Source organism: Myodes glareolus, chromosome 15 (assembly GCF_982192425.1).
Source record: "Myodes glareolus chromosome 15, mMyoGla1.1, whole genome shotgun sequence".
NCBI classification, from domain to species: Eukaryota; Metazoa; Chordata; class Mammalia; order Rodentia; family Cricetidae; genus Myodes; species Myodes glareolus.
Genome location: NC_142040.1, coordinates 54,401,510 through 54,428,799, shown reverse-complemented (window position 1 = coordinate 54,428,799; position 27,290 = coordinate 54,401,510). Strand labels below are relative to the sequence as shown.

The 27,290-nt window shown below is 45.6% G+C and overlaps 2 pseudogenes; both read right to left on the bottom strand.

The window, feature by feature from the left end:
• LOC148119701 (elongation factor 1-alpha 1-like) overlaps positions 1-27,290 on the bottom strand; it is a 46,239-nt pseudogene that overhangs the window by 581 nt on the left and 18,368 nt on the right.
• On the bottom strand, positions 9,665-9,923 carry LOC148119702 (Nuclear RNase P; annotated as a pseudogene).

Here is a 27,290-nt window from a genome sequence, read left to right as displayed (position 1 = left end):
CCCCACGACCTGTTAAGAAGGACTTGGCTCGCTGCCTGTGGGACTCCTTGGCTTCAAAAGACACTCAGGCGTCTAAAAGTGTTCATGCACTGTGTTCCATTGTAGAGAGGTTAAACAAATTAACGAGTTGTGTTTGTAAAACTTTATTTCCTGCGTCCAGCTGGGGCTGTAAAGTAGCCAGGGCGCAGGAAGCACTGTACAGTTAGGATCCTTTTATGGCGACACTAAACCTCTTGAGTTTCATGCCACGTCTTTGTAGCCCTAAATCTCTTTCGATGTAATTACTAGGTTAAATCTTCTTGGCGTGCTTGGCAGTTTGTGCAAATCAAGTGAAAAGGAAGGCTGCCAAACCCGAGAGGGTTTTGGAGGAGCAGAAGGGTGGAGCTTATGAGAAAACATTATCCAGAAACCGGATCGTAGAGCCATCCAGTGTTATTTAAAATAAACAATAACCACTAGCAGTGAGTAAGCGAGGTTTATTAGACAAATTCTTCCTCTCCATAAATACATTGTTTCAAGTCCTAAAAGGACAGTAAGTCCCAGTAGGTCCTCCCACCCACAGCTCCAAGCTACCCATTTTTTTTCCTGCAGAAACAATTTGTCCTCGGCCAGTTTCTCCCATTCACATCATCATCTTTTTGTTCCTTCAACTCTGCTAAATCTTTGCCAAATGACTTTAAATGTTTCTTTGTAAATTAACTGATTGTTTAACTCAATAGGTTAAATCCAAAAGGCACAAAGCTGTGTACAGGCTGTGCCTGTTCAGCTAGTGGCTCCTCTCCTTGTGTTAGTTTTAAAATGTAAAATTTAAAACTGGGGAGGTGACCAGCAGGCAGAGAACTTGAAGACAACTTAGAAACTGGCTCTGGGGCAGCAGAGACAGAATCCTGGAGGCTTCCTTGCCATGAGTCTAGGCAAGCCCCTAGATCCCAGAAAGAAACCTTGTCTCAAAAACAATGTGAGGTCCGAATGGATGGCTTATTGAATAAACTGCTTTGGGTGCTAGCGTGAGGATCAAACTTCAAATAAGCACAGCAATGCATCCATATAATACCAGCCCTGGGGAGCTGAGACAGGCAGACCCTGGAAACTTGTGAAGCTGTAGAGGAGGATACCTGAGGTCAACCTCTGGCCTCCACAAGTGAGTGCAAAGGCAACACATGTAACACACACATACACATACAGAAAAGGAGGGCAGCACCTAAGGAACAATCACACACAATTTTTTTACTGTTCATTTTTGTTGTTGGCTTCTTTTTTGTTTTTCAAAACATGGTTTCTCTTGCCTCTGCCTCCCACGTGCTGGGATTAAAGGGGAACACCACCACCACCTGGCCACAATTTTTTTTAATCACCTTTACCTTGAGTGTGGCCCAAACTTCAGAACTCCTCCAATGAATAAAATGTGGTCTAACCTACATGCCCTTTCAACTCTTGGTTGCCCACACCCCAACAACCACATCTCTTAGGTTCTGGTTCTGTCTATTCAAATGCCAATACATAATCCTCCAATTCAAACTTCTTATCAACTTTGCTGCTTTTGTTTCTCCTGCGTTGTTTCTGGTATTTCTCCACTGATTTTTCTATGCGCACTTCAAAATTACCTCTGTAAAACAGAAGAAAAGAGAGGAATGGAAAAAGTAAAGAGGGGAAGAAAAGGAAGGGCAAAGAGAGGAAGATTTAAGAAACAAATATTTATTGCTAATAGTGATAGTAACTTTTTTATTGAGTGATTGCTAAATATGTGCCAGGTGTGTTTTCTAGTCACGCACACCCCCATCCCCGACCTTCCAGGTTAAGTCTGCTACGATGCTGGACAATTCCTTGTGGGCTCCAACCATCCAATTGCAGTCTGGGTAGCCACACCTGTGTCTGTGTGGAGATTCTAGAATCTTAGAAAATTAGACTTAGAGTTAATACCTATTTTTTTATCCTTCCATCCCCAAATTTGTTTTCTTTTGTTCCCAGGTTGGCCTGGGAACTCTTTGTGTAGCCAAGGCTAGCTTCAAACTCACACTCCTCCTGTCTTGGGCTCCCCAGATCTAGGATCACAGACACACAGCACCACCACACCCGGCTTCTCAAATGGATGGCTGGAAAATAGGTTACATAACTTCTCGGAAGCTCAACCACTCTTTCAGTCCCTCCTCCTGATCCCTGGCCCCTCCTTCCCACAGTTACACTCCCCAGGAAAACTGCTCCACTAAAAGCCTTTGCTTCAGCGTTGCTTTCTAGGGAATCCAGACTGAGACCCCTATCTCACTGGAGAAAAGAGAGTTTCTAGGAAATTATTGATCTTTTCTACATAGCACATCTGGCAAATTGCAAGCAAGGATATTTTTTTTACCCTTTATTCAGTCATCAAACAAGTATTTATCCTTGTGTTCTGTTGGTAGCCATTGTGCCAAGCAGTAGGGTTATGACAGTGGGCCAGGAGACACGTAGCCACAGTTTTCGTGAAGCTGATGAGACATAGGAACTAAGTAAGGCAAATATATAAAGTGTACCTGGGGGTGTAGTTCAGTGATAAGCTGAACTCAACCTTTTCTTGTTGAGTTATTTATGAATTTTATGTATATGGGTCTGTTGTCTACATGTATCAGCAGGCATCAGATCCCATGAGGCTACAATTATAGGCAGTTGTGAGCTGCCATGAGGGTATTGGAAATTGAACCCAGGACCTATGGAAGAGCAGCCAGTGCTCTTACCTACTGAGCTAACACTCCAATCCACAGTAGAGTACCTGCATATGCAGAGACCTGGGTTTGAGCCCAACACTGAAGAAAAAGAAAAGAAAACATGCTATAGAGATACCAATTCACAACCACTCATGGTGGCTTTAATAAAAAATTCTAGTGCAAACATTGTCAGGGATGTAAAGACATGTAAATTTTCATATAGTATTTGCAGGGATTCAAAGGATGGAGACACTTAGGAACACAGCTTGTCAGTTTCTCATAGCATTAAACAATTTCCACATGATCCAAACCTTCCTCTTCTAGATAAATACCCAAATGAATGAAAACCTTGTTTACTCAAAAACAAGCATACATGTTCACAAACACAACAGTTGGCAACAACAAACTGAAAACAGCCATGTTCATCGACTGATAGGTGGGTAAACAGCATATAGTTTATCTATACCACAAAATATTGTGAGCTATAAAAAGAATAAGGTAGTGAAACATGCTATGGTATGGATAACGCTTGAAAACAGGCTAAGTGGGGAAAGCCAGTCACAATTACATACTGTGGGACCCTATGTGAAATATTCTGAGTAAATACATTTGTACAAATAGGTAGTAAATAAATGCTTGCCCACCATTGACAAAATAGGCAGCAATGCCCCATGAGTACGGGTTTCTTTTAGAGGTGATTTTAAAAAAAGTTATAAAACTGATGGGTGACATATTTGAATATGTTAAAAGAAAACACTGAATTCTTCTTTTCAGGAGTAAATTTTACAGTATGTCAAATTTATTTTAACAAATGCAATAAAAGTATGACTCTTTACATTAGGTTTGGGTAGTAGTATGTTCCAAGATAACTTATTATTGAGGAGAATTTTTGTTTAGATAGATAGATATAGATATAGATAGATAGATAGATAGATAGATAGATAGATAGATAGATAGATAGATGAGAGAGAGAGAGACAGAGAGGCAGGCTTTTGGGAAAGTATTTTTCTCGTTGTTTGGGGTCTTTGAAGATATTTTTACCTATTCTCTGACAATATCATACACATACACAATTCACCTTTATCGTATTCACCCCCAACTCATCCTTCCTACTCCTCCCTGATCTCCCTGACATCTCCCCCCATCTTCTTTTCTCCCCACATCCTAAAAAAATAATTTACTGAGTCCAGTTAATGCTGCATGCGTGCTTATGGGTGTGGGGCCATCCACAGGGACAGGAGCAATTGACCTGCAACCACACCCACACCAAATGACTCCTCTTCTTCTAGAAGCTATCTATTGCCAGTAACAACTAGAGGATGAAGCTGGTGAGCCCCTCCTCAAGCCCTGCGGGGATGCTGACTGGCTTGACCTGGTGCATGTCTTGTGCGGGAGAGCACAGCTGCAGTGAGTTCATGGGCGCCATAACCATGACATGTCCAGCCTGCAGCACGTTCTAGTTCTCCTTCCCGTCTTCAGCTCTTACGTCATTCCAGCGTAATGACGTACGCTTCAAGCGTAATGACGTAATCTTCCAAGCGATCCCCTGATCCCTGAGGAAATTGATGCAGATGTCTTTGGAGTTAGGACTCTCCGCAGTCTTGGTGTGGATACCTGTGTGGGTGTGCATCTCTGTTGGGGTGTCTCCATGCCAGAGCATGCAAGTGTAGGGAAGAGGACAACCTGTAGATTCTCTCCCTCCTACGATTTTTCACAGATTGAGTGGAGGTAGTCAGGTTTGGCAGTAAGCACCTTTAACCACTAAGCCATCTTACTGACCCCCAACAGTCACTAATTCTCAACATTTTGATGACGTATGAGTCTCCTTGATGCTGCTGCCCACTTCAAAAGCACCTTCTCTGACCAAGGTTGAAAGCAGCATCAGTCTACGGATAGAAATACCAAGTGCCAGAGTCCAGCTCCAGAAGGGTTCAGGTCCCAAAGTGGAGGTGTGGCGTCAGCAAAGGGAAGGAGGAGACCAACACATCTGAGAGTGAATCGGGATGACTGCCACTTTATGGGGGGCGGGGGAGCTACACCTTTTCTACTCTATAACCGTATAATAGTTTAGCCCCAGGCAAGACTGAAAGCAGACTCAATGACTCAGGGATGAAAGAGGCCACTAACTTCATTAGAGCATTTTTCCTGACACAAGTTCAGCAAGCCTATTGTCCTCAAAGGTTCAGTAACTCCACCAGGTGCCCTCTAACAACAATGGAAGGGCCACAGTTGACAACAAATGGCTCTTAGCAAGCAGGAATTTTCCTCAAGCCACTGAGGGAATAGAGGCCCTTGTCCAAGTGCCTGATCTTGGGAAAAGGACTTCCTCTGGGGACCAGACACTCCACAATTTTTGTTTGTTGGTTTTTCAGACAAGGTCTCTCTGCGTAGCCCTGGCTGTGCTGGAACTCACTCTGTAGAGCAGGCTGGCCTTGAACTCAGAGGTCTGCGTGCCTCTGTCTCCTGAGTGCTGGGATTAAAGGCATGTATCACCACCACCCAGCTAAAATTCTTTTTTAAAGAAAACAAATCACACCATGCTTGCTACTTAGCCTGTAGGACTATCCTGAAGGGGGGAAAAAAACCCTACAATTTAAAATTGAAGTGTCTTGGTGAGGCAGCAGCCTCTCAGGGAACCACATGTAGTTCCTGTTTAAGAACTTACCTTGCGGGTTGGAGAGGTGGTTCAGCGGTTAAGAGCACAGGCTGCTCTTTCAGAGGTCCTGAGTTCAATTCCCAGCAACCATATGGTGGCTCAACACCATTTGTAATGAGATCTGATGCCCTCTTCTGGCCTGCCTGAATACCTGCAGATAGAATACTGTATACATAATAAAGAAAAGAAAAGAAAAGAAAAGAAAGAACTTACCTTACATGGAGAATGCACATTCAAAGGACTTACACGAAGTACACTACGTATATAAACTCATTAGCAAGCACATTGTCCTCTTTCATTATTTCCCTTTCTCAGAATAAAACAAGCTGACTATTATCAGCATTCATCTCTCTCTGCTTCCTGACTGCAGATGCAACCAGACCAGCTGCTGTTGCCCTGCCTTCCCTGCCAGGGTGACTGTACTCGCTAGAACTGTAGGTGAAAAAAAAAAACCTTTTCCTCTTTCCTTCCTTAAATCGCTTTCATCAGATATTTTGTTGCAACAAGACAGGTCATCAATGCAGTTTACCTAGTGTTGGGTGACAGGCACTCGCCAGTGTGCCTATTTCAACTTTTAATTTTAATAAATATTTCAAAGTACTTGGTAACTAAGTCATAAATGGATCAAAGAGCACCATGATCAGATTGTTTTATGATCTTAGAGATGAGAAGCCTTGGGTTCATGAGATGACTCAGTGGCAAAGGTGCTTGCCACAAACACTTAGGGACCTGTGTTCAAGCTCCAGATCTCACACAAGGGTGGAAAGGAAGAACTGACCCCATAAGGCTGCCCTCTACTCTACACATGAGCACCCGGCACACATGTTCGAATACACATCATGAACACAGATTAACAATAAAAAAAGAGAGAGGTGAGAAGTCTTTCTTAACTATCACCCAAAATCCAGAACAACCAAATTATATGTTAATAAGTGTGACTTTTATAAAAAGCAGTGGAAAAAAAGTCATAAAGTAGCCAGGCAGTGGTGGCGCACACCTTTAATCCCAGGACTCGGGAGGCAGAGGCAGGCGGATTTCTGTGAGTTTGAGGCCAGTCTGGTCTACAGAGCTAGTTCCAGGACAGGCACCAAAAACTACAGAGAAACCCTGTCTCGAAAAAAAAAAAAAGTCATAAAGTCAATACATGGCAAATAGGATAGTAACTATCCTATTTAGTTACTATCCTAACTGTCTTAGCCAAGGTTTCTCCTTGCTGCAATGAAACACCATGAGAAAAGCAACTTGGGAAAGGATTTGTTCAGCTTACTTTTCCACAACACAGTTCATCGTCAAAGGAAATTGGGAAAGAAACCCAAACATGCCAGAAACATGGAGTCAAGAGCAGATGCAGAGGCCATGGAGGGGTGCAACTTCCTGGCTTGCTTCCCCTGGTTTGCTCAGTCTGCTTTCTTATCGAACCCAGAACCACCAGACCAAGAATGGCATCACCCACAATCGGCTGGGCCCTCCCCATCAACTAACTACAAAAATTCCCTGCAAGATTGCCGATAGTCCAATCTATGGAGGCACTTCCTTTTTAAAGAATGTTTAGGGGTTTTCAAGACAATTCCCTTCTCAGATGACTTTAGCTTGTGTCAAGTTGACCTAAAATTATCCGGCACTCCAATCTACAGGAAAGTGAACCTAGTTGGCTTCTAACTGTAAAAACACTCATCGTTACTACTCACAAGAGAAATACCTTAGAACCATACTGGTGATACTCTTCCTCCAGTTCCATTAAGTTTGGTAACGTGGGGGCGAAATAGCAGAAAATGATAGCTGATAACTTTACGTTTCAGGTAGCAATATAAGCCATTGCTCTAGCACTCCCCTTCTCGGACTTCATGTCCTGGGTTCACCTGCCTTTGTATGAAATGGCGTGTAAACATGGTTGACGCCATAGCCTTGTGTGTCGTCAGGAACTTCCTCCTGCAGCAGACGGGAACAGACACAGAGACCCACAGTCAGACAGTATGCAGAGAGGGAGAGACCTTGGAACACACAGCTCTAAATGAGACATCTCCATCAAATCCCTCCCTTTACAGCTCAGGGAAGAGGAGGAGAAAGAGTGTAAGAGTCATTAAAAAAAAAAAAAGTGTAAGAGCCAGAGAGGGTGGAGGACACCAGGAGAACAGGAGCCTCTGCACCAACTGAGCAAAGCTCACATGAACTCCGGGACTGAAGCAGCAAGCACAGGGCCAGCGCGAGTCTGCACCAGGTCCTCTGTGTGTATACTACAGCTTTCAACTCAGGGTTTTCACAGGACTCTTGGGTGTGGGAATGAGTGGGTCTCTGATTCTTACGCCTCCTCTTGGGCTCTTTGTCTTCTATTGGGCTATCTTATTCAACTTTGATGTGATGGGTTTTGTTTTACTTATTATATTTTATTTTGTCATGTTTTGTTGATAGCTCTTAGAAGCCCGTTCTTTTCTAAAGAGAGACAGAAAGGGAGTGGATCCAGATTGGAGGAGAGGTGGGGGGCTGGGAGGAGGAGAGGAGGGGAAACTGTAATCAGGATGTATTGTATGAGAAAAGAATCTATTTTTAATAAAAGGGGGTAAATAAAGTACCAAGTAACAAAAAAGAGCAACCACTAAACAGTTCAGTATCTCACACGGTTGTATGAGACATTGTACATTTAAACTGTCAGATCCCCTTTGCTAAATATCCTGGGACATTTTCTTAGGGTATTGAGGAATATTTATGATTGTAGAATTAAAGCTGTAGTATCTTTTTGTTTTGTTTTGTTTTGAGACAGGGTTTCACTGTAGTTTTAGAGCCTGTCTTGGAACTAGCTCTTGTAGACCAGGCTGGCCTTGAACTCACAGAGATCCACCTGCCTCTGCCTCCCGAGTGCTGGACTCAAAGGCATGCGCCACCATCACCTGCGGGGCGCCATCCTGTCCAGCAGGAATGAACCCCACCAAAAACGAGAATTCCTTCTCTGGTCACATCTTTATTTGGAGCATTCCCTTGAGGAAAATTGGGGGAAGGGACGATAGAGCAGGGACGAGAGAAAGCTTAGAGAGAGAGCGTTGGGCCCCGAGGCAGCTGCTTTTAAACGGTGGAGCGGCTTGAACGCTGTCCTGATTGGTCAATGCCACTCTGCTGGTCTGAGCATGTGCAGGCAAGGGTGCAGGCAGGGGTGCTCAGCCCCACGTGGCTACCTCCAAACTGCAGGACCACCTGTGCCTCCAGGTGGCTCCCAACATCTCCCCCTAATTATTGTCTTTAAGAGCAATAAGGCAAAACTATTCTTCAATCTGGTCCCCACCTAGACGCAGCATGCCAAGGATATCTCTGCTCCCACCCATCTCCAAGGAGGGAGAAAGGCAGAATAGAGTCAGTCAGAAAATTGTTAAGAGATAAGAGGTTGCACAGGGTGTTGCTCAAGTCGATGGTGTGAAACAGCTGCTCTTGGCACCGCCCAGAAGGTCATCTCTGCTGTCTCCGCATGAATCTTCCACAGCAGGACACTCAGCATCCACTGGGTCGTCTTCTTTATCTCTCTGGTCGGTCTCGCTGGCATCCAGATGTATGTCAGCATTCCTAGAAAAACATAAACAAAACTCTCCTCCCAAATTAACATTTAAGAGTACTAAAAACTCTCAGTGTAAAAATTCAGCACAATCAGTACTGGAAGTAGGCTGGTTTTGAACTTAGAGACTTGCATGTCTCCGTTTCAAAGAGCAAATCTTGTTTGCCTGTACCAGCAAAATTTTGAATTAAAAATTAAGTGTAAAGAATGCAAGAGAAATCCTTTCTCTGGGGGAAGCTGTCACTGGTAGTGTATTCCCCCTCTTATGTCTAAAAACCAAAGCAGTTGTCACTGGGAATTGAACTCAGGACCTTTGGAAGAGCAGTCAGTGCTCTTAACCTCTGAGCCATCTCTCCAGCTCCCCTATTCAGATGGAAAAACCTCTAGGTAGCATTGTTTATCTCACCAGGTGCCTCAGGCAAAAGGTCCGCCTTTCTTTGTTACCTAGGATACGGTAACCAGGTAAACATGCCTTTATTATGATAATCACGACCAGTTCTTTAAGGGAGAATGGGCGTAGCATCGATCATCTTACTACTTCCTGCTGACAAAGGGGCGATGTTTGGGGGGATAAATGTTTTTATCTGACTGAATTTTTGGCGACAAATGTTTTTATCTGACTAAATTCTTGGCGACCTTGGCTGAGGGCGGCAGCAGCGGAGGGCGGCGGCTGCCCCGCCTCTGAGGCCCATTGTGGCGTGCTCTGCATGGCCCAAAGGCATGGCTCCGCCCCGCATGGCCCAAAGGCATGGCTCCGCCCCGGGCCCTGCGCGGGCTCTCCGGTTATCCCGTAACTGCGAACTGTACCTCAGCCTCACCTCAGGCAATGAATTCGCACCGCCAAGCTCCGGCGAGGGGGGCATCCGCCCACCCGTGGGGGGGCTTCTCCTGCCCGGTCCGCCCGCGCGCAGAGCCCCGTTCTCTGGGAACTCACCTCCCCGCTCGGGGAGGGCCCGGTTAGGGCCGCGGGGGGCCCCAGTCTCAGACCTTCCCAGGGGCCTGGGAGTGACGAGCACTCAGCACGTGGCCCCGCCGATGAGCTTCCTCCGCCCGTCGCCATGGTGACCTGGCTGTTCGTAGGCCTCCGGCAAACTCCCCGCCAGCAACTGGTTAGCATGGCCACGCCTACAGGTGTGCACCACCGTGCCTGGCCCACTTCCGTGTTTTTAATCAGGCATTACCGCTCAAAGGCGGGCCGGCTGCCGCCAGCACTCTCAGCACGATCAAGCAGCTTGTCTTTCTCAGTCAAAAATTAAAGTTTTTTGTACGTGAGAGCCAGAGACTGAGCTCTCTTAACAAAATTAGGCGAAAATCACCTCCAAAAGCTCTGTGGCTCTTTAAGAACAGGGAAGGCAGTGATCAAGTTCGCCTCCCTACGAGACTGTTGCCTCCAGTCTCTAACAGCGAGTACGCAGGTGGACGGAAAGGGAGCGGAAGCCGCGGTCTCCCGTACCCCATCGTCCTCAAAGTCCCGCCTTAGTTACCTCGCCTTTTTTGCTGCTGTTTACATTCCTCCTGCACTGAACTTAAGGGATTTTTCTTCCCCGTTGCTTTCTGTACCTTCTTTCAGATACCTTAACTTTGATTTTTTTTTTTTTTTTTTTTTTTTTTTTTTTTTTTGTATTTTCTTTTCTATTTAGGCCTATCCTTTGAAATTCCTTTTTACATTTCTTTTCCTCCCCTTTCTGGGGATTTCAACCGACGTCACTCACCGCTCCATGTTCTCAGAGTTCTGCAATTCAAGGCTCTCTGTGCTGGTGTCTGATCTTGGCTTTTTCTCCCGGGCTTTCTCAGGGTCCCCCGGCGTAGTTGTCAGGGTCCCTCAGCGTCCCGGGTTTCGGCACCAGTTGCGGGGCGCCATCCTGTCCAGCAGGAATGAACCCCACCAAAAACGAGAATTCCTTCTCTGGTCACATCTTTATTTGGAGCATTCCCTTGAGGAAAATTGGGGGAAGGGACGATAGAGCAGGGACGAGAGAAAGCTTAGAGAGAGAGCGTTGGGCCCCGAGGCAGCTGCTTTTAAACGGTGGAGCGGCTTGAACGCTGTCCTGATTGGTCAATGCCACTCTGCTGGTCTGAGCATGTGCAGGCAAGGGTGCAGGCAGGGGTGCTCAGCCCCACGTGGCTACCTCCAAACTGCAGGACCACCTGTGCCTCCAGGTGGCTCCCAACAATCACCCGGCTTAAGGCTGCAATATCTTTAATAAATGCACCCAACACCAAAAAAAGAGTAAAAATACAAATGATATACCACAGAGTATACATTAATGTGGCCTTGCAATTGTCACCTACATAAGGTGCAGGTTTTATAAAACTATGATGTTTAATCTTGGTTGTCAACTTAACAATCAGCTGAAAGACAGATGATGGGGCAAACCTGGAAAGGTTATTTGAAGTGGGAAGATGTACCCTCAATGTGGACAACACCTTCTGGTGGCAGAGCTGATAAAAGGAGGTCAAAGTAGCTTAGTTTTTTTGCCTGCTGTTCTTCACTCTCACTGGCAAGTTCATCTACTCTGCTGCTGCTGCTGCTGCTGCTGCTGCTGCTGCTGCTGCTGCTGCTGCTGCTGCTGCTGCTGCTGCTTTTGCTGCACTCCTTCCCTGAGTCCAGAACCCAGCTTCTTTGAACTTTCAACATCAACTAAAGATCAGTGGCTCTCCAGGAATCCTCCAGACCTTTGCTGCCAGACTGGAACCGTTGAAGCATCCAGCCTCAAGGACTGAGCAGCTACTGGATTTCTTGGACTTTCAAGTGTGAGACAGCCATGTTTTAGATGGTTCATGCTGTGTCTTATAAGCCAGTTTAATAAACCCTCTCATAATGAGCATTCGCTCTGTAGGTTCTGCTCCCCTAAGGAACCTTGACTAAGACACTGGGACTCAGGATGTAGCCTAAAGGGGTACAGCAAACAGACTCCAAGTTATAAAGGCTCATGCAAATCAGTGCCACCGACATGATTAGCACAAGACCTAAGTTTCAAATGTATGGCTAAGGCAACAGACACATGAGTCACAGAAGAGGGCATAAACCTCATTGTTTGTCTAATTTTGATTTTGCAATCATTTTTTCCTAGTGAATAAGCACGCCCAAACATACCTGATAAGTGGATGTGTAAAACCCAGCGTGAAGCCTCACAGTTTCAATGGCTGTTCCAACTGTGTAGAACTTTGTTGAGATGTATAGACTTTGAGTCTGGCTAATCTTGATATATTGAAGCGCGAATAGTAAAAACTCAGAATCAGAAATTGGGGTTCAACCTGAAGATCCAGAAAGCAAAACAGCCAGCCTCAGTCTGAAATGGCAGTCCTGCCTCCTGGGATCTCAGAAGGAGATTGTGCATCTGAGAGCTGTCTTCCCTGCCCCCGCCCCTTATATTCCTCTCTAGGGCTGGGATTAACGGCACACACCACTGGGAGTAAAGGTTGTGTTACAATAACTGGTCTATAAGGCTGACTGGTGGGACTGTTTCATTCTCAAATCTTCAGGCAGTCTTTGTTAAAATACAATTGAAATGCCACTACATTTTCCCTTTATGTCTAAAAAACTATAAGAAGGCTATAACTAATATGAGAAAACTATATACAATAAGTACAATGACTATATACAATGTATACAGGCAATAAGTACATCAACAATGTCTAGTCCATTTGCATTTGACAAATTCAGAGAAAATATTTCATGTCTATCCTATCTTGGTGAGTCCAAAGTCTTATACCTAATTCACTTTCTATTATAACTTGCTTTCTGTGTCTGCTAAATTATAACTGTAGCTATCTAATCTTCAACTCTCTCTGAGACCCAAGAAGGAAATAATATTAACTGAGTAAGTAGGAAGTACAAGCAAGCGACTTCCAAAAAAATGTGAGGAAAGACAGAAACAGCCTGGATTGTCACCCAAAGTTTCTCTGCAATATTGGGGCATCCATCTTCTGCCTACAAGCCTAGCATATTTGACAGACTTTTCTGTGAAGCAGGATATTCTGAAACTCTACCCTTCCTTGTCTTGAAAATGTTTGGCAGTCACTTTATGTGTGCCCTGCTTGTCTAATTAGGACAATATAATGTGAGCTGTGGAGGCAGGGACATTTTCTTGCCCAGTGGCTTACTTTTGCCACAAAAGTAACTCCATGTGGAGTTTCTTCGATGCCCATTATCTTCTCTGAAGTAGATTGGTGCTCACATGCCTCATTGTCATAAAAAAGAACTTAGGTTATTAAAAAAATCTTAAATGCCATGATCTGTATATCCCTGAAGTGTTTGAAGATGACCTTTCTATCTAAATTATATCTTTGCTTGACTTTGAAAACATACCTAAATCCCAAGTTTGAGTATACCATACTTCTTTATTAACCTAAGTAGTTGATAATAATAATTTTCCAGGACTAGAATTTTGCTCAGAAGTGCACAGTATTCTCAACTCCCTGTTCAACTGTATCTAATAAACACTCTGAGCCTGTAGAGCGCTGAGGTCTCTCCACCAGAGAGCCCAGTCCACCTGATTGCTGCTTTTCTGTGTTTGTCTGTCTGTTCTTCATTCCCTCAACTCCTAGTCAGGTCCATCACTGGGAGTCATGCCGGAGAAGGCACAGAAGAAATAAAGAGGAGTCCCAGGATGTGGGAGTTAGTGCAGGGATGTAGATTAACACTGGGGTCATATGTTATTTGTTCTATGAAGCACATTTTTAAGAGATCTATACAGCCATGTGTTTGTATTTGTATTCAACCTTATGTTTGCCTTTTGAAAGGTCAGTTCTGTTGAAACATAATCCATATACCACATAGTTCATTCAAATGACCCAAGTGGTTTGGAAGAATTGGAAGCCATCATCCCAAACGATTTAGAGTATTTCCATCATTCCACCTTCTCCCAAAATGCATGTCTACTTGCAAACATTTCCCATCTCCCCCACCCATCCCGGCATCCCCTGCTCTACTTTCTGCCTCTGTGGATCTGCCCGCTACATGAGGTGTTGGCTCCTATTTCCTCTTCCTGTACAAATTTGATCCACGTGTTCATTTACAGCTACTTCTGCTTACTTTGCTGCAATCCAAACATCTCCAACTGTCACCATTCTTTATTTAGCTTCCTTTCCATAAATGTTCTACGGCAGTAACAAGTGACATCTGCCAACTTCCCCATGGCCACTGTCCTTAGCTGACATAGGATTTCTCACTAGTTTTCTGCTTTAATCCTCTTTGGCTCTCTGTCTCCCCTGATGCTTCGCCTGCCACCGGGTAGTTAGTACTCCTCAGGGTACAATCCTGGGACCATTGTCTGTCTGTTTCTGTATCTCTCTTGTGTATGTGTGTGTGTATGTACGTGCGCACATGCGTGCACAGTGTGTGCAGGTCAGAAGACAACCTTGGAAAGCCAGCTCTCTCCGGCCATCATGGGTTCTAGAGATCTAACTCAGGCTGTCAGGTCGGGCTGGGAAATCCCACCAGTCCTCTGGTTGCTTCTAGTTCATAATGAAATGCCAACGCTGTGCAAACAGCTGCGAGAGTGCATTTTTTAGGGAATAATGACAAGGACTTTCTTGTTTGGCACTGGCTAACTTTGCAGGTTCAAAACCTGTGAGGTGAGAGATAGCTGGATTTGCCTGGTTTCAACCTGAAACTTACTAACCAAGTCTGTCTCTGCTACTTTGCAAACCCAGACTGTGACCAGGAGATGGTCTGAAGGTTTAGAATCTTTCATTCCCTTAGGTTCTCCCCCAAATCAAAAGGTGGTATCAATTTCCCCATTTTTAAAGTCAGAGCAGGCCCTGAGACAGCTCAAGGCACAGGGGTTTGATGAAAATTGACTAAACAACTTTGGGGTTTAGACTATCAAATCGTGCGGGGCTGCTTTGTTGTCTTGTGATGCTGGCTCTAAGGTGGCAGTCAGTGAGTTGTAAGGATATAGGGTGCCCTGTGGGAAGCTCGCATAGACAGGGTCTGAGCTCCCTGAGCCACAGCCCTAACTGAGCTCTCAAGTAATCGGCCGGCCATATACATGAACTATTTTGAAAATGACTCATTCCTGCTGATGCCCCGCGAAGTGCCTATGACAGTCGAGTCATGAGAAATAGAGAGCTGAAATACTCTCCAGAAATAAGCCATTGGTGCAAGACATTTAACTCTGTGTGGAGTGCTTGCCTATGCAAGCAAGGCTAAGGGTTTGTTCCCCAGGGATGCAAAATGAGATAAAATACATAGAAGTAACTGAGTCAAAAAGAAAAGGAGGAGGAGAAAAAGAAGGAGGAGGGAAAGGAGGAAGAGAGGAGCAAAAGGTGTTTTCATGGCTCAGCCTTCTCCAGACAGACCAGGCTCCAACACTGCATTCACACTCCACTTAGACAGTTCTGAGGAAAAAAAATGTCTTGTTTGAAACGGGATTAGTTTAGGTCTGGCGTAGCCCAGGCTGGCCTTAAACTCTATGTGTAGCTGAGGATGGCCTTAAAATCCCGATCCTCCCTCCAGCCTCCCTCTCCCAAGGGCTGGGATTATAGGGGCAGTACACCACCATTCTCAGCTGCGAAGAGTGACTTCGTCTCTGGGCAACCATCACCATGTGCATGCCTGTAAAGTAGGAGAGCTTAGATGTCCCTAGGATATGTACTCTTAGGGCACAGTCTGTAAAATCATCTGTGGGCCATGTTTATTGAACAGTACTTTTCCATTGCTCCCTTCCTCTGGAAGCCAGTCATGTCAGTAATGGAGAATTGTTATTAGTCACCTATGGGGCTCATCACTCCCCCACCGGCGTGCTTTACCCAGTTCAGTGACTTAACAAGAGTTGAACTCTGTAACTCATTTTGTAGGCTGGAGGCTTTAGGAAAAACAGTCGTCAGTGGAACACCAGGGCCGAGAGCCATCAGGCTGAGAAAAATAACTGGAGGAAATGCTATTCACTAGATGCTGCCGAGAACTCAAGCCACTGGAGCGGTAGTTGTCATAGGCTGGGGAGACGGATCGGTCAGTAAAGCGATTGCTGCACAAGTCTGGGCCCAGAGTTCAGTACCCAGAACCCATATAAAAGCCTGGGAAAGCCGGGCGGTGGTGGTGCATGCCTTTAATTCCAGCACTTGGGAGGCAGAGGCCAGCGGATCTCTGAGTCTGAGGTCAGCGTGGTCTACAAGAACAAGTTCCAGGACAGGCTTCAAAGGACAGCCTGGGCTACAAAGAGCAACCCTGTCTCAAGAAACTCCGTCTTGAAACAAAACAAAAAATCCTGGGCATAATAGGCACTTGTAATCCCAAAGTGAGGCTGAGACAGGCAGATCTTTGAGGCTCACTGGCAAGTCAGCCTAGTGCGACTGGCCAGCCCAGGACCTAATGAGATATCCTGCCTCAAAAAGCAAGGAGAGTATTGGGGATATGGCTCAGTAGATAAGGCCCTTACTATGGAATCATGAGGATTCTGAGCTCCTGCTGGGAGGTGGGAGGCAGAGACAGGAGAACTCTCTAGCTGGGAGGCAAGCTGGCCTGGCTCACAAAGCACAGAACAATTCTGGCCCCAAAGTAGTGAGTTATCTCAACTGATTGTTCAGTCTGTTACAGATTAGCAAAGCGTGGAACAAGAGACTCTGTCTCAAACAAGATAGAAAGCAGGGAGCCACACCTGAAGTTATTCTCTGACTTCCATCATATGTGTCATGGCATGTGCCTGTACTCACACAGGTACACAAGTAAAGACATAGAGATGAAAGAGAGGGAGGAAGGAGGGAAGACAGGGAGGGAGGGAGGGAGGGAGGGAGGGAGGGAGGGAGGGAGGGAGGGAGGGAGGGAGGGAGAAAAAGGGAAGAAAAGGAGAGGAAAGGAGGGAGGGTTGACCATAATAGGTCTTTCTTTGAACTGTCAGCTCCAAAATAATAATACGGAGACTTTTTATTAATTATGAAAGTTTGGCCTTAGCTTAGGCTTGTTTCCAACTAGCCCTTAAAACTTAAATTAATCCATTCAATCTATGTTCTGCCACATGGCTCATTAACACTTCTCAATACCAGACATCCAACTTCCTCTGTGTATGGTTGGTGAATCTCCTGCCTCCGATTCTTTTCTTTTCCGGAAGTCCTGCCTATCCTTTCCTGCCTAGCTATTGGCCATTCAGTTTTCTAGTAAACCGATCAGAAGGCGCCTTAGGCAGGTGAGGTAAAAATAGAGACACCTTTCACACAGTATACAAAAAGATCATCCCAACAGTTGACAGCTCCTAAAGGATGACACCTAGAGTTGACCTCTGACCTCTGACCTCTACATGCACCTCAGCAACACACACACACCACAGAGATAAAAAAACAAATCAGGGCCTGAAGAGATGTCTCAACTTTTTGGTTTGGCTGGGTCTTCCAGAGGACCCAGCTTCAATTCAGCTCAAGGCGGCACATAACAATCTGTAATTTCAGTCCTAGGTGATCTGATGCCTTCTCCTGGCTTCTGTGTGCATTAGGCATACATGTGGTGCACAACCATGCAGGCAAAACACTCATACACATAAAATAAAATAGAAAAGAAATTAAAGATGGTACTCTTAACATAACCATGTATAGCTCTCAGAAACAACTATATTTTCTTTTTAAACTTTTTTAATATTACATTTACTGGGTTTGTGTATATGTGTACATGTGGTATTGAGACAAACACAAATGCACACATGTGCATGATGTTAGGGCTCAAACCAGGAGCAAATGGCTAACTGAGGTACCCATTTAATATATCAAAGTGAACCTGGTCAGCCACCAGGCTCTCCCAACATCCCTCAGTCTCTACCTGTTACAAGGTATGACTGGTATGCCCCGCCCCCTGCCCTCAACTTTTCCAGCCCAAAGGCTGGGCTACCCCCGCCCCCCGCTGCCCTTCTCTATATAATTCAACCGCTTTGGTTACCCCATTCTTTTTCATCTACGCTTTACTCTCTTGGCTTTCCCCTCCCCCTTCTCCTCAAGTGGTCCGGCTTAGAGTCATGTTCACGCTGGACTCTCCCAGAGGTCCCTGCCTGTGGCTACACTTTCCCTTTGATCCACAATAAACCCTCTCCTCCACCCTACCCAGGCGCAGTCCTGGCCTTCCTTTTGTATGTTATTTTTTTCCATTCACATACCACAGCTCCAGTGTGGAAGTCAGAGGACAGCTTGCGGGAAGCTGGGGTTCTCTTCTCCCACCACGTGAGTCCCAGGGATTGAACTCAAGCCGTCAGGCATTAGCAGCAGGGCTCCATCACTGAGCCCTCTCACCCGCCTCCTTCACCTTCACAACCTGAAACTTCTTCAGCATTTCTCTCTTTCACTGAGCTGGCGCTTAAAGAATCTGAGTCAGTTATTTTAAGAAACGCTCCCTACCCGTTCCAGCCCAGTGGTTCTTCATGCCTTGATTGAGGTTTGGGGTCCCCTGGGAGGAGATAAACACTGAGGTGAGTAGACAGTCACTTCTTGAGGCTTCTTAACTGGAGGAGCCCCATCAGTCAGCCCCCGGGGGTTGAGGTTAGCTGAACACCTGATCCACGTGTTATCTGGTTTCTCCACTAAATAGCTATAATTTTCTCCTTGCAAATGGCAGGCTGTCTTCTGAGACACTTCAGAACTGAGGAAATATCCTGTCCCTTAGCAGACATTATCTCTAAATTTAGCAATCACTGTTTCCTGCCCAAACTTTTTTTTTAACTGTGAAGACTGTAAACCAGTATTCCAATTATTTCCCCTTTCCACTTATTCTGCATGTCCTCCCCTCTCCCCTCGGTTTAATCAATTTACCTATCAGTATGAAATGGATGGGTTGTGTGTGTGTGTGTGTGTGTGTGTGTGTGTGTGTGTGTGTAAATGTATGTGGTCTATGTGTATATGGGTACGCAAGTCTACATGTATGTGGGTGCATGTGTGTGCGGAGGTGTGCATACATGTATGAACGTGCATGTGAAGACCAAAAGTTGATACTGGGTGTCTTGCTCAATTTTTCTATCCCTCATACATTGAAGCAGGTTCTCTCACTTGAACCCAAAGTTCACCAATCCTGTTAGCCAACTTGTTTGGCAACCCCATCTTCTTCTGAGTGATGGGATTATACACAGGCTGTGAAGCTATCCTGGAATTTACCTGTGATCTGGAAATCTGAACTCTGGCCTTCACAGTTGATGGCAGGCTGGTCTTTTCCAATTGAAGCCGTCTTTTTGTCTTTTTGTTTTGTTTTGACAGAAGGCTACCTTTAGCTCAGGCTGGTCTCGAACTTGCTATGCAGTGAAGGATGACCCTAAACTCCTGATCCTCCTTTCTCCACTTTCCGAGTGCTAGAACACTATAGGCATGCACCCCTACATTCTGCTTTACACGGCCCTTGTGCAGAAGTGGACTTTAGTTTTAGATTTAGTTTTAAGATAACCCAAGGGACAAGATCTCCTGAGTAAATTGGGAGCACAGGGACTATGGGAGAGGGTAGAAGGGCAGGGGAGAGGATGGGAGGGGGTGGAGAGAAATATATAGCTCAATAAAAACAATAAAAAAAGAAAGACCAAAAAAAAAATAAGATAACCCAAGGGAATTCTAGTATGTTCCAGGAGCACACATGCTTTCCTATTTATTCAAGTCTTTTGTGTTTGAAGGATTTTATTCTGGTTAACTCTATTAACTGCAGAGTTCTTGAGGATAGAGCTCATTAATTATTTCTTTTTGGTCCTCCTATCAGGCATAGCGCTTAGACACCAAAGGTGCTTAAACTATTAGTTAATGAATGAATGAAGGGCTATTTAGGGTTCTTGCCCTACCTCCCTCAAAAATAACCCATCTGCTCTGTCCCCAATAGTCCTTTTCTTCTCTGTTTTCTTTTTTGTATGTGTACATATGAGAGTATGTAGTGTGTGTGTGTGTGTGTGTGTGCGTGTGTGTGTGTGTGTGTGTTGTGTGTGTGTTATAGACATGTGCCGCTATGTACAGAGGCCAGAGGTGGGACACCTTGTTCCTGCTTTCATTCCTACAAGACAGGGTTTTCAACTGAATCCGGAGCAAGGCCAGCAACCAGCAAATTCCAGGAATCACCTGCCTCTCCCCATCCCCACCCCCAGCATTAGGGTTACAAGGTCACGTAGCCACACCTAGCTTTTTGCACAGAGTGTGGGGGTTTGAACTTGGGTTCTCATGCTTGCACACACTCTTACCCACTGAACTATTTCCCTAGGCCTGGTATATTTGAAGACCTAGGTGGACGTGGAGAGTGAAAGTGAGGATAAAAATTGTCCTTGTGTAAGGCTGGGGATATCATTGGCCGGGCACTTGTCTAGTATGACAAGATTTTTGCTTCAGTTCCTAGCGCGGGGTGAAAAAAAAAAAAAAAAAAAAAAAACAACAAAAAAAAACTGGTCAGGAAAATTCTTGATTAAAGTATGAAGTATGCAGAATAGTTCTAAGTGAAAAATCACATAACTGGCACCTTAAGTCAGATTTGAAGAATTCCTCCTCATGAGTGTGGTGCTTTGAATGAGAATGGCCCCCATAGGCTTCCATGTTCGAATGTTTGGTTCCCAGTGAGCAGAATTGTTTGGAGATGATTAGGAGGTGTGGACTTGTGGCACAAGGTGTGTCGCTGGAGTGGGCTTTGAGGTTTCAAAAGCTGAGTCAAGTCCAGGCTATCTTCCGTGGCCTGCAGCTTGAGGGTGAGATGTGAGCTCTCAGCTCCTTTGCCAGCACTGTGTACGGGCTGCCGTGCTCCCCGCCGTGATGATCAATGATTAACCCCCTAAAACTTTTTTTTTAATATTTATTTATTATGAATACAATATTCTGTCTGTGTGTATGTCTGCAGGCCAGAAGAGGGCACCAAACCTCATTACAGATGGTTGTGAGACACCATGTGGTTGCCAGGAATTGAACTCAGGGCCTTTGGAAGAACAGGCAATGCTCTTAACCACTAAGCCATCTCTCCGGCCCCCAACCCCCTAAAACTTAAGCAAGACCCATTAAACGTTTCCCTCTATAAGTTGCCTTGGTCACAGTGCCTGTGCGCGTCAATAGGACAGTAACTAAGACACTTAGCATACATTTGCCCTCCAGCTTTGTGTTTATGTCACGAGTGCCGACGTTGGTTCGATGGTGAGGAGAGGCCAGTGCAGGAGAGGCCAGTCACCATCTGTGAGGTGAGAGACCCTGATGACATTTTCAGGCACTGGTCACCAGCACAGCCTTGCAGAAATCCATGCCGGGTGTACGTAGGAGTGACCTAAAGAAGACAATCTCATCAGAGGCATGTGTGTGCGGGTGCCCATGTATGCAGGTGTGAGTGTGTGTGTGTGTGTGTGTGTGTGTGTGCATGTGTGTGTGTGTGCATGTGGAGGGCCGAGGTTAACCTCAGGTGTTGTCCCTCAGGAGCCATCTTCCTTGTATTTTGAAATAGGCTCTCACGTAGGCTTGGATCTCTGCAGTTAGGCTGGCCGGCCAATGAGAAGCAGGGCTCCATCTGCCTCTGCCTCCTCCGCAGTGCGATCATTAGTGCCACCACACCCAGCTCTCCAGGAGGTGCTAGGGAGTGAGCCTGAGTCCTCATTCTTTCCACAGCAAGCACTTTACCTGCTCTCCAGCTCCTCGTCTGAATTTGGGCCTCTGACGTCATGAAAGGTTTATGGTATAATTTATGGCTTTTCAACCACATTTCAGCTTGTATGACTAAGTAAAGCTTGCTGGTTTGTTGTATAAAAAAAAAAACAACTTAGCTCTGCAAAAACATATGCTCGCCATATATAATTGAACTTAATGGCTATCTACAGCCTTCCTTCTGCCTCCGTCTGAAAACATAATCCCAATTTGGGGGCAGAACTGCCAGTTTACTTGATTCTTTTTTTCACTTCTCAGAGCTGCTGTAGAGGGAGAAGGGCTCAAGTCCTATTAAGGGAGAGCTAGGAAGAGGGAGAGCTGTGGGAAGCACCTGTAATTTCATACATTTCATGCATTTCAGATGCAAGTAGGAAAGACTGGGGGTGTATACTTCAGTGGAAGAGCATGGGCCTAGCTTGTGCAAACCTCTGGATTGAATCCTCAACACTTCACCAACTAAACAGACAAACAAGGAAACAACTGCCTGTAAGCTGAACTTTCTTCGAACCGGCAGCAGGCTTTGGGATCCACTCTGGCTCCTCTGGATCCTTCACTGTGGTCAACTCAGATATCTGCCTTAGGTAAATCTCTTGAAGGCCCTATGGGACAGCTACAGATAATCTACTGATCCGAACTGCTTACCCCAGAGATAGTGAGGTGGCTCTGAGGGTAAAGATGCCCCTGCCAAGCTGGACAGCCTCAGCTCCACGTAGTGGAATAAGAAGACTGATTCCTGCAAGTGGTCCTCTCCCTTCAGACACTGTGGTAATTCATGTCCTCCTCCCCATTATACAATAAACAAATTAAAATGTAATTTAAAAAGAAAGAAAGGATTATTCCCAGGGTGGTACATGTATGTAATGGGTCTTTTTCTGTCCTGTCAACCAGCTCCCAAATAACAACATGGAGACTCATTATCAATTATGAAAGTCCAGCCTTAGCGTAGGCTTGTCCCACTAGCTCGTATATCTTAAATTAACCCACTTATGTTAATCTACATTTTGCCTCATGTCTTTTCACATTATCTCTTTACTGCCCATCCTGCTTTCTCAGTGCATCTAGCTTCTCCTGACTTGCTAGCTTGGATTCCTCCTCCTCTTTCTTCGACCGCCTATACCTCCTGTCTAGCTCTTTATTAAACCAATCATAGCAATGTATCTTCACACAGTGTGCAGATATCCCACAACAGATGCGTGTAACCCCAGGAAGAGTAAGGCTGAGGCTAGCCTGGGCAGAAACTTAGCAAGATCCTATTTCAAAATGAAAAGGGTTTAAAGGGTTGGGGGGGGGTGATCTCAGTAGAATGATGCTTACCTAACATAATCAAGATCCTGGCTCCATCCCAGTATTTCAACCAACCAATCAACATTATTTCCTACAAGACACATCACAAACTCACATGATGGAGTCCCCCCAAATCTGCCAGGGCAGGGCTACAGTGTTCAGCTACTCCAGAGAGACCTCAAGACCAAATTGAGGGCATTTTGACAAGAAGGCTCTGTCTTGGCCTTGTGTGTTTCTTTCTTCACAAGACTCTTCATGTGTTGTGGCCTTCTTTCTTGCCTCCTCCTGAGTTCCGTGAGAGTGTGGAGAGGAACCGGTTGCTTTCTCCTTCCCCTCATGCCCCACCTCACCACCTGTTCTGTCACCTCACGTCCTTGGACCACACAGGGAAAGTGAGATGACTGTGGGGTATCCACCAGAGAGGACTGCTGGGAGTCTTCACTAGCCAGCTGGCAACTCTCCTGGGCTGAGATCCTAGTGTAGCCCTGAGCCTTTCTCAGGGTGAGCTTTTAAGCACAGAAAAACCACATCCTGGGTTGACATCCTTCAGTTAACAAGAACAGTTACAAGAAACAGAACTACAGAAGCCAAAAAGCAAGGTTAGTACATTCAGGGACTTTCCCAGAACTCTGACTTTTGATGGATTAGGTCTTTGTTTTCACGTTGGCAGGTGGTACTGTCCCTGTGCGGTATTGTACGGCCTGAATGGTACTTCTCTCATTGAGTCAGCTGTGCTAAGGTCTGGAAGCCTGCTACAACAATGACCCTCTATTCTCAGATTCCTCAAATCAGTTCTTTAAATGGTAACTCATGAGGTCCTAACAGTCTTCTGTTCATTTTTGGAACTCTGGGAGTAGAGGATGTAGAGGCCAGACCCTGTCTTTGCCTTCCCCAGACTCTTGTTCTCAGTGGAAAGATCTTTTCTTTCTCCTCTCTTTTCAACCCTTCTCTTGCCTTTTCTATTCTTGGGGACAGTATCTCACATATTCTGCGTTGTCCTTGTACTAGATATATCGCCAACGATGACTTTGAGTATCTGGTCTTCTGCCTCCACCACCCGAGTCCTGGGATTACATTCACATGCCACCATACCCAGGTTATACGGTGCCAGGACCCTGTGCATGTCCAACAAGCGTCCTATCAAATATACTGCAACCTCAGACTGGAGATTTTTAGTCAAGAGCAGTGACAGGCAAAGGGTGGGGCCTTCAGAACTTTCTGTGGACATTTGCAATGGCCTTCCCGATGGCACAGAGAAAAGGCAGACTGCGGGAGTGAAGAAGCTTAGCTGCTAAGTGTGTAAAGTACTCACATTTTCTAACAGATGAAGCATGGTCTGTGTCCCATGGACACGATCGCTATCCCTGTAAAAGTCCATCTCTGTCTCATCAGCATGGGTTACAGGGTCAATGGCTTTGGAGGATAGACCCCTATTGCTCACAGTTGGCTTTGTAAGAAACAAAATCTGATGCTCATTCTCAAAATAAAGTGTCTTGAGTCAGTTTTGGTCTAATTACAGATACACAAAAATCAACCCCCACAAAACTCTGCTAGTCTAGTTGCACCCCCCAAAAAAGTAGGAGTTTAGGGTGAGAGGTTATTACAGCCAAGCTCGCTGTAATAACCCCGAGGATACAACACAGTCATGAGCCGGATAAGCTTTGAACCAAGCAGGATGTGAAACAGAGAGGAACCCATTGTGCTGACTGGTGTCTTGTCAATGTGATACAAGCTTGAGTCGTTTGGGAAGAGGAACCTTAACCGAGAAGATGCCCCCCAGCAGACTGGCCAGCGGGCAAGCCTGTGGAGCATTTTCTTGATTAGTGACTGATGTAGGAGGACCTAGCCCGTCGTGGGCAGTGAGGTCCCTGAACTGGTGACCCCGGTAAAAGAAAGCCAGATGAGTAGGTTATGAGGAGCCAGGCAGGAGGGACATTCGTCCACAGATTCTGCTGAAGTTCCTGCCTTGAGTTCCCTTCTGGACTTCCCTCAGTGACGGAGTGTAAGTCGTGAGTTAATGGTTAAAATAAATCCTTTCCCCGCAAGCTGCTTCTAGTCAGGATGCTTTATCACAGCAATAGAAATCCTAACCACGATACCCAGGCACAGTATTTGTCAAGAAGGAGACGTGTGAGACTCCGCCTTCCTGCTTACTCAGCCCATGAGGGAATCAAAGAAGGGACCTGTGTTAGGGTTTGAAAACTGTCCTCCGCCCTCAAAGAGCAGGCCTGTCATTCTGGGATGGCACCTGGCTCTGTAAAGTCACAAAAGCACCTGCCTGGCTCTCACTACTCTCAGTCCCCAGTGCTCTTATTAGGAAGTGAGAGTTCTCTTATTAGAAGGTGTTAAGTCTCTGTTTCCCATTGTGCGTCCTCAGGTTGGCTTTTATTGTGTGATGCTATTTCTGGGGCTCCACGAACAAATGTTCACTTACCCCAGGGAATCAATTACAGATGAAAATGTGGATACCACTAAAGTCCTGTTTTGATGAACCACGAAGTGTTACTGGGTCTTCTTACAGGAATATGGGTGAAGGGTTACTTACAGGACTGAAGACAGCCATTATCACCAGAATCCTATCCCAGCATGGGTGACAGCCCACTACAGCTGGAAACTTGGAGCACACTGCCCAGTCACAGGTAGCTCAACAGATTAAAGGATGTCCTTTTCCAGGCAGTTCAGCTCTCGGTTTTCTCAACAGTCCTTACTGTTTATATCTGTTTATATAGGGAGGAGCCTAGTCTTTCTGGTCAGTTTCAGGGACTTCCTGAAACTACTGAGTTGTTTACTTCTTGAGCTTAATGAAATACCCTGGAGCATGGACTGCTTCACCTCCCAGTAAACATCCTGTTGTGTTTTACTGAGCTTCCCTCCAACATGGAAATGATGTATAGTAGCTTTATATTACTTTTCTAAAGACTTTGGAACAGACAGTAGTAGTGTGTGTGTTCATATGCATATGCATACTTACGTGTACACACGCAAATGGTGACCATATTCCTTAACATTTGGGTCTCTCACTGGCCTGAGACCACAGACTGGAGCCAAGCAGCCCAGTGATCTTCTTGTCCTTGTTCACCCAGTGGTGGGGTTAGAGATGTTCACCATGCCTGCCTTTTTAAAATTTTTATTTATGTGTATGGATATTTTGCCTGTGTGTATGTCTGTGTACCATGTGCATACCTGGTGCCTAAAATGGACAGAAGAGAGTATCAGATCCCCTGAAATGTGAGTCATTATGTGTGTTCTGGGGGCCGAACATGGGTCCTCTGGAACACCAACCGGTTCTCCATCACCGAGCTGTCTCTCCAGGCCCTTGGCTTCAAATGTTTGTCTTAATTACATTTATTTGTGCATTTATTTATTTAGGGAGTATGTTTTGTGCTTTTTATGTCACTGCATTAGTGTGAAAGTCAGATGACGGCTCTCAGGATTCACTTCTCTCCTTATGCTGTGTGGGTCTCAGATGGTCAAGTTTGTGCTAAGCACCTTGCCCTGGGGTTGGTGTCTGTCTGTCTGTCTGTCTGTCTGTCTGTCTGTCTTTCTTTCTTTCTTTCTTTCTTTCTTTCTTTCTTTCTTTCCTTCTTCCTTCCCTCCTTCCTTCCTTCCTTCCTTTCTTTCCTCCCCCTCCCTCCTTCCCTCCCCCTTCTCCCCTCTCTCCCTCCCTCTCTCCTTCCTTCCTTCCTTCCTTCCTTCCTTCCTTCCTTCCTTCCTTCCTCTAACAAGGGACTAGAACTCAGGTCCTCCTGCTTGCTCAGAAGTACCTTCACCAACTAGGCGCTCTCCCCAACCCCAGACAGCATTCTTTGCTCTGTATCCCTGGCTGGCTTAGACCTCTCTGTAGCCCAAGATGGCCTTTAGCTAGTAATTCTCCTGGTTTTGCCTCCCGAGTGCAGGGATTACGGGTATACTGAGCCATACCCCAGTCCATTCCAATTAATTCTTAAGGAATCTGGCAATTTGTACACCTTTGTTCCTTACCAGAAAGCCTCCAGCTAGAGAGTAATTTTGTGCTTTTTTGACCAGTTTAGAATGCCATGTCTCCACACAGGACCAGAGAGAGATTCAGATCCATTCTTTTGACCACTAATTGAAGTCCTGCAGGTTCAAAACTGGTTTTACAAGCTGCTGAAGGAGGGATTATGAAGGAGGGATAGCCCCAGTGACCTGCCTAATGCTGTTAGCTGGCAACAGGCCCAGAATGGGCCACTCACAAGCCTCACCCTGATGCCTTGGATCTAGAAACAGGTGAAAGTGAGTCTTTGCTAGGGCCAGAACTAAAAACCACAGGGTGTCTTTCCGGGGCACGCTTTCCTTCACCTGAATCAGCAAAGACCGAACCGAGAAAGCCTGAAGGTGAAGAAGGAGGGGGCAGCATTTGCGTGTGTTTCCAGTAACTGCTGGGGCGCTGCTGTTTTCTCATTGAGTTCCTGGTTCGGAGAAGATCATCATGGTGACTTCCCCCTTCAGGAAAGGCATAACTGAGTTGGGTTTCTGTCTCTTGCAGTCAAAGAGGTAGAGGGAAATGTAAGTAATTCCTGACTTCACTGTAGAAAGAGAGAACAGTTTCAAAACTATA